This window comes from Cryptotermes secundus, unplaced genomic scaffold, assembly GCF_002891405.2.
Source record: "Cryptotermes secundus unplaced genomic scaffold, Csec_1.0 scaffold84, whole genome shotgun sequence".
In the NCBI taxonomy this organism is placed as follows: domain Eukaryota; kingdom Metazoa; phylum Arthropoda; class Insecta; order Blattodea; family Kalotermitidae; genus Cryptotermes; species Cryptotermes secundus.
Genome location: NW_019723905.1, coordinates 965,794 through 972,806, shown reverse-complemented (window position 1 = coordinate 972,806; position 7,013 = coordinate 965,794).

Below are 7,013 nucleotides of genomic sequence, written 5' to 3'. Positions count from 1 at the left end.
CTTAACAACAGCCATGTTTAAATGTACACGAATATTCTTTTGAAATCAGTTAGCTTTGTATGTGGCATAAGTGTTTGAGAATAGTTATACCATAATGCAAAATAGCACCATATATTACTCATATGTTTACTATTGCAGATCACTGCAGTTCCATAAAAGAGAAAGACATTTCAGCAGCTATTCTTATTGACAGATACAAATTTTCTGCCACAGGCATTTGTATAATGGTTTTTTATCTGAGTGGATAGCAGCATGAAATCTCCATGAGGTCATAGTATGCTGTAACCACAAGTTGAACAGGGATCCATCCACCTGTGATACTGCAAGAAGCAGGCACAGGTTTGGTAGTTGCAAGTTGTGTGGGCCATACAGTATGTGAATGACTGTGACTTCCCTGTAAAAGAATGGAGCATACACATCTAGAATGATTTTTTACATGAAGGAAAATTCCAATTGTGACATACTATTAACAGATTTATCACCAATCCTGTCACTTGGTGGACTGAAGTGAATCACGTACTGGTGCTGCTTCTGTCAAGTGATTGGCTGTTGTCACTGTGTTTATAAATATTTCTTTCTCCTACAGATGTCACTCATCTAGAAACTTTAAAGTGTAGCTTGTTGAAAATTTGAAAGTGTCAGAACGCACAGTTTTTTTTTCACTTGCTCTCTTCCATATCTATTTCAACTCTAATCCAGTTTCTGTGCTAAAATGGCTGTCCCAGCAGGTAAAATCCTAGCATGAGGCCATGTCAATGAATATGTTAATAATTTTATTTCTGGTGATGTTAGATCACCAACAATATATGAGTGGGTGTAACTGATACTTGTATTTTAACATCACATACAGAATGATGTATCATATCATAAATGTGGATTTTATTACATTGTATAATAGCTGTATTAACCCTTTGGTGCACAAGAACGTCACTAAGGATCCATGATGGGTCCACTTGCATCATGTCTACATTTATGAACTAGCCTGTAGGTTAGAGGGTAGCAGCTCACAAGCAGAGTTCCTTTACTACCTCTTATCTGTTACTTTCATGGTATAATGTAAATACTGATTTTCAGTTCTGATGATTTCCCTACAACTATCTTAGAGTAAATGATTTTGTGTGTGTGTGTGTGTGTGTGCTCTGACTGCCTCCCAGGTATTCATACATAATTCCTGATATCATTTGTTCTATCATAGTGGCATCTGTGGGCGCATATCACAATTATTTATTTCCTTGTGAATATTTTTTGGTCTTTTAGTCCATCTTCACTGCCTGCTTAATTATTTAACTGTGATAGGCAACAATGGCTGTCATTGTGATGGGGCAAATGATAACAGATACAATAGAAATTAATTTAATTACAAAACATTTCTGTGAGTTAGCTGCGTCAGGGTGGACCCATCCATGGTAAGTGTAACAACAAAACAGCAAATGTATTGTTCATGTCCTTGGGATGGTCTGTGCATGTCACAAACATTTGACCTCATTCGTCAAATATTTCCCTTCTGTTTTAAGTTTTTAGGTTTTCAAAACAGTGAGAATTCAGATTATGATTTTCTGGATTGTGATACAGTGTAGTCTTGTAGGTGGATACCAGAGTTATAGAGGAATGTGTGGCATCCTTCTTCAGGGTTGAAGTGATTATGATAAAGTTGTCGCCATGTTGGATAGGCAAGGAGTGGAGGAATATGGTTGCTCAGAATTGTGGGAGGAAGAAGGGCCCTGTCTAAGCCAATATGAAGACTGCTTCTTTCCTCCTGGCTGAATGGAGGGGGCACATTCCTCTGTAGCATAGGAATCCACCTTCAAAGCTATGCAGTGTCACAACCTAGAAGATCAAAATCTGATTTTTCTTCCAGTAACCCAAAATATCTTGGAAAATATTTCATTCCAGATAACTTATGTGGGGGGGAGGAGGATTTGGACCTGTTGTAATAAGCATATTGCTCTGACTGTAATATAATTTAGTTTGTTTATAAATTTGGAGCACATGTTAAATGTTGGACTCCTTTCAAGCATTAACTGATGTAAAATATTTCATAGAGACTTTCCACAGATCTTTACTACATAAAGTACATTGGAAATTCATATTATGAATACTGCCTCAGATAAAAAAAATTTTATGAGTATTGTTAAATAAATGTATAAAAGCTGTACTGTAATAAGCAGAATGTTAAATGTTTTTGCTGTTTTCAATGCTTACAAATGCATTAAGATTGTGAATGCTAATATCTAGTTTTTCTTTTTTTGTCATTGTTCCCACATTTAGCATCATTCATATTTTAACCATCTCGGTGATGACATTTTCTCTTATGAAACATTTGTAGCCTTTCTCCAACATCACAAAAATTATGGTTGGTGTCTACTTTCAGAGTGTTCTAAGTTTTTGTTTCCAAGCTCACAGTTTTCGTTGGCATGAACGAGAGAAATGAAGGAAGACATTTATTTATTTATTTATGGTTTACTAAATGGTACTGTCAGACTATGTACAGTGAGACCACATTTAAGGTCTCATATGTGACCAGTGGATTTGAACACTAAACTGTAAGAAATCTTAAACAGAGGACATTTAAAACTGAAAGTATTTATGTGGGCTCACTGAGACAGGATATTGAATGAGGGAAAACCATAAATTGAATAATATTAAATGTGGGTTTCACTGTAGTGTCAAATGGTAGCATGATGATGGATAATAAATTTGAAAGGATAAGTGGTTGTTGTCTAGTTTGAGGTACTATCCTGGAATTTCCCTGGATTAACTAATGAAAACTATGAAATAGGATAGTCAATGTTCCAGTCAAAATTTGAACCAGGCACCTCCTGAATACAGGTCAAAATAGTTACCACTGGAGTCAAGGTGCTCTGTATGAAGGATAACAAACTTGACAATTGCAGAAATGTGGGTTACATGTTGTACATCTGTCAAAGAATTATTTATTTAATGCTGTGACTACAGAGGCTAGCAGGTTCACATTAATTCTTTTCTTTTTAGTGTTTTGTACACTGCATATATGAGTATTGTGGAGTTCTGATACATTGTTTCAGACAGTCATGAAAAGTAAGAAGTGGTACTTCTGCTTTTTCAATTTTAAAATTTCAGACTTCAAAAATAAATTTGCCTCTTACATGTCATTACTGTGTGTGTTAAAAGGTGTTCCACAGTTTAAAACAAGTCATGTATGCATGTAAAAAAAAATGGAAGTTTTTGTGTGTATGTGTTAAATGTTAATTATCTGTTAAGTTTAACATATTCATTACTGAATACCTTTCCAAGGAAGGTACTGCATTTTAAAGCATAATGTCACATATCTCCTGAAGTATGATTGTGATGCCAGTTACAGATTAAGGACATAAAACCATCCATAGACACGGGTGTAGTCAAGGCAAGGTGGTCGAGGATGGTCCTTCCCTAGCATTTATTTTAAATGCAGTGATATCAGATGTAAATATCCTATAGCTTGTTTAATTTCCGACCTCTTTGAGGCAGGAGAGTAGCTTCTTTAAGTATATGGTTCTTATGAGCTGTCTGTCCATTAGTTCTGCATTTAAAAAGTGTACATGTCCTTGCATGACCATTTTTTCAATTCTTTTGATGTGGAACAGCATGTCAGGTAAACTTCATAGAGCATTGATACCTGAAATAAATGGACACCAACTGTTACGTTAAGTTCAAAAATACCCAAATACATTTTGTCATAGACAAAACTATAATTTTACATTTTCTTTTATATCTGTCTTTCACCATTGGTGAAAAACTGTGATGGAATGGAGGTGGGAGAATGTTTGGACCAAAAACGGGGAAGGTAAAAGGAGGATGGAGAAAAGTGCCTGACAGACAGCTTAATAATTTGTGCTCTTCACTATATATTATTAAGGTGACCAGAAAAGAAGATGAGATGGGCAGGACATGTAGCATACATTGAGCAATAAATTCATATAACATTCTATTTGGAAAACCAAAAGTGAAAGACATAAATGGGAGTATAATATTAACCTTTAATGTCCAAAGTGCCCCGTTTGGGCCAGTGATGAGTAAGGTCGTCATGGCCAAAGTGCCCCCGTTTTGGCCAGTCGGGCATTTAAACTCCGCTAGGGGAAGCGCGCGCACGTGCCGCTAGTAGAAGCACATGCACAGTCCTAAATATTTATTTTTAAATTTAGTAATTACCAGAAAGACTTGAGTAAAACCATAATAGAGAAATTAAAACGATACCTAAGTGAAAATCAGCAAAAAAGAATATACATATGAGTTATGCCTAAACTCATCCACGAGCCAGTAATTTTATTGCAGATTCTGCAGATTAATGTGTTAAAAATATATAGTAAAATTCGATGTACATACCTTTTTTGTTGTTATCTGCTTGATGTATATATAGGCTGAAATGAAATTACAGAAAACAGATCACACTTTGTACCTCAGCCATGATGCAACTGTCTGTTCAAGACTCTAGAAAGGGCAATAATCTCTTGAAGCTATAACGGAAGGTCTTAGCACTGAAGAAGGGACCCCTTTAGCTTTCTCTTGAATAGGCATTCTTTCATTCTTCTGTCCTTTAGTCAAAAGATTCGAAAATTCGAAGAGTGTAAGCAGTGCTAGCAGAAGACCAAATGATTTTATTGCTTCCATCTGTTTTATGACACCAGGGACTGCTAAAATTTGTCAAGTGTTACCAACAGAAATGAATTTATAATGCAGAACAACTCTGTGAAGAACTGGGAAACCGTTTTTGCAGTACGCATCAAAATTAAAAGAAAGAAAAATTGAAAAGAGAGTATAACTCTTTGTATAAAAATTTTCAAATCTTCCATTATAATATGCGACACTATGTTCTTTGCTTATACAAACAAAGTTAATTCCATCCATTTATCATAAAAAATTGATTTTTAAACACAGTGCTTAAAATTGTTTAAGCGCCCTAACAGGAATGGACATTTAAACACGCACCGGCAGCGGGCATTTAAATAAACTCCAGCCAGCTCAAGCTTACCACCATTTCAGAATGAGGGTGTGAACTGGGTTCGTTTGGCTCTGGGTGTAGCAGTCGTGGTGAATACAGCAGTTCTTTGAATTCTGTAATATTTTAACCAATTGAATAATTATCAGCTCTTTGTGGAGGATTCTTCTCCATGGAGTTGGGTTTCTCCTGGTGTTGGGATGAAAGGAAGTCCCTCAGTACTGTAGTCTCAAATTGGCCTGTTGCATATGCCCTGGATGATAGATGAGAGAGTGGAACATTGGTATTTTATTAATTGGCAGGGTAGGAACTGAAGAACTCAGAGAAAAACCTGCCCCAGTGCCACTTTGTTTACCATAAATCCTACATGGACTGACCTGGGCTTTAACTGAAGGCTCTGTGGTGAGATGCCAGTAACTAATTGTACAGCCACAAAGTTCAATGAATTTATGCTTTCATTATTAAATATGTTAATTATTTTTACATTCTTATGAAATTCTTATTGAATTCAACATTCCTTTTGCTGAAGTACTATTGTTTACATGTATAGGACATGCTTCTTATTTCAAGTTTCAATCTGAAAGCAGGAGTGTGACCTATATACATGTCACTGTGTTCTTAAGATTACAGTCTTCTTAGCTAGGACACTATGCATTTTAGTCAATAGGTGCCAGTGTTTCAAAGGAACTTGTTACCTCTGTCTTCAAGTCTTCTAGCTTGAAGATGGTGGCAATAGGTTCCTTTAAGATGTTGCTACCTGTCTACCAAACTAGACAGTGTTACAAATCCAAAGACTTGATACTTACTGCTGTAAAAAAAGTAGTATCTCAGTCCATGCTAGTTTGTATAATTCCCAGAATGTGGGAATGTGCGCTTTGTCTGTGTACTGTCTTTGATATATATTCCACTGGTTTGTATGGTGGCTATCCCTACAAAGGAAGTTGCTATGATTGTGAGGACTGATGTACAGTATTTTAATGAAAATGTGAATCACTAGCAATAAAAAGATTCAAGGGAGATTTCTTCTCAAATATGCATCTTGTTTGGAAAATTAAAAATTAACCATTTCCTTATATTTTATGCCTGCACAGTGAACTGTTACAAGCACAGGTTTATGTAGTCAGATCAATCACAAAATGTGCAAGCTAATCACAAACTGAAGAATTTCAAACAAAAAGGAAATATATGTTTACACGGTGAACTAAAAGAAGCAACATGTTCTGGAAACATAACCTAAATATGTGTTTTCTCACCTTATGTATGTATTCATTTCTTTTTCCTCTTTTGATGTGTCCATTTTTATCTGAGTCATCTAACAACAAAACATCTTCATCTATGTCTTCCTCAAGCTCCCCAGTTTTTCTCATATGTTCTTTCTTCGTTGCTTTCAGTTAACATCTTTCCTAAGCTGGAGTTCCTAGCTCCATGTTAAAAACTGTCTTTGAATTCTGTCTTTCTTCATTCTTAAAATGTGCCAATGTTCTTTTATTCTGTTATGTAATCATTTATCTTCTAATGTATTTTTACCTTTAAATTCTATAATTTTTTAAAATCTCTCATAGTTTTCCTTCTGCTCATCTTAAAATCTCATACTATCTGCTGTCACAGGTGTAAATCCAGTAATGTAAGTGCTCATTAAGAATAAGGAGCTTAATTATTAACAAGCATTGTATTTAGACATAAGCTGTAAGATTTACTAAAGGGAGATTGCCCAATTCTCACATTTAGAATGAGACTTACGTCCATTCTTGCCATGCAAACAGAATGCAGACATCTGCGTTTTCCTGGAAAGTTAGTTAGTTTTGACACTCATCAATTTGGAAATTCAACATTTGAAAGCAAAGTCTGGCAATAAATTTATTAGCTTTAGTTAATATCAATCAGAGGCCTGTTAAATGGCAATTTAGGTCTTAAGAGCTAAGTGTTCATGGCAGCTTTTGCTGATTGTAAGGTGCTAATTTTTTTGACTTACAAGTTTTGAACTAAGCCAATAAGGAGAGTAGAAGGGGAGGCTCCTTGAGGGAAGCTGAGAGTTCTGTTAACCCATTGCATCCGAGCG